Genomic DNA, 1,002 nt, shown 5'->3' with positions numbered 1-1,002 from the left:
GGATACAGACACACATGCAGTTACTACATTGGGCAAGCCCTATAATAGTAGAATTCAGAAACTGACATGAGAATACAAAGAAAATAGCCTCCAAATGAGAATATGGCAGCTGTCGTTGAATGCCGCAGAGCTGAAATCCAGGTTCCACTCCTCAACCAAGCGATGGAGAAATCAGATTGCATCCCATGGGACTGCCAACCTTGACGTGTGACTAGAGTTTATGCTTCAGATAAATGGTTTACTGCCTCAGCTCCCCAACCACACTAAGTACACATTCTTTAAAGACTCATCTGTGACCATCACATTTCTATGGCAATTTCTCTGATTCCCCCTACCCTACCCTACCCTGTTCAGACAGCCCCGATTCCTTCCTCCCTGTGTCCCCTATTGTTCCCTACACTTCAGTCTGTCACAGCACCTGCAGCCCTTCAGAGCGCTTACAGTTCAGATGTCTCTCAGACTCCCCTCAGTGAAAGCTCCCTGAGGTCAGGGGCTGTGCTTATATATCCATATTTCTTAGCATATCACATAGGGTCTGGTGTTCAGAAGACATTCAGCATACTGAATGATGGAAGTCAGTCCATGGCTTGGAACATACTTCCAGAGCAAGGAACCTGTACTCATTAAAATACTTACTGATATGTCCCTGGTGGTCCAGTGGTTAAGACACTGCACTTTCAATGCAGGGGGCCCAGGTTCGATCCCTGGTCAGGAAACTAAGATCCCACATCCTCAGCTAAGTACTCATGCTACAACTGCTGAGCCTGCATGCTGCAATGAAGACTCGGTGCAGCCAAAATAATAATTAGAAAATACTGCATTTACAGTCATTTCTTTACAGGTGAGTAGGATCATGGCTGGAGAAGGCAAAGGCACCTCACTCCAGTACTCTTGCCTGGAAAATCCCATGGACAGGGGAGCCTGGTGAGCTGCAGTCCATGGGGTCGCTGAGGGTGGGACACAACTGAGCAACTTCATTTTCACTTCTCGCTTTCATGCATT

General features: G+C 47.0%; 1 non-coding gene across 1 annotated transcript; it reads left to right on the top strand.

Moving 5' to 3' along the window:
• The first annotated feature begins 643 nt into the window (after positions 1-643).
• Positions 644-716, top strand: TRNAE-UUC (transfer RNA glutamic acid (anticodon UUC)). Its single transcript has one exon. It is a non-coding gene; the product is annotated as a tRNA-Glu (tRNA).
• The last annotated feature ends 286 nt before the right edge of the window (positions 717-1,002 follow it).

Source organism: Bubalus kerabau, chromosome 6, assembly GCF_029407905.1.
Source record: "Bubalus kerabau isolate K-KA32 ecotype Philippines breed swamp buffalo chromosome 6, PCC_UOA_SB_1v2, whole genome shotgun sequence".
NCBI lineage: Eukaryota > Metazoa > Chordata > Mammalia > Artiodactyla > Bovidae > Bubalus > Bubalus kerabau.
This window is presented reverse-complemented; position numbering and strand designations above follow the sequence as displayed.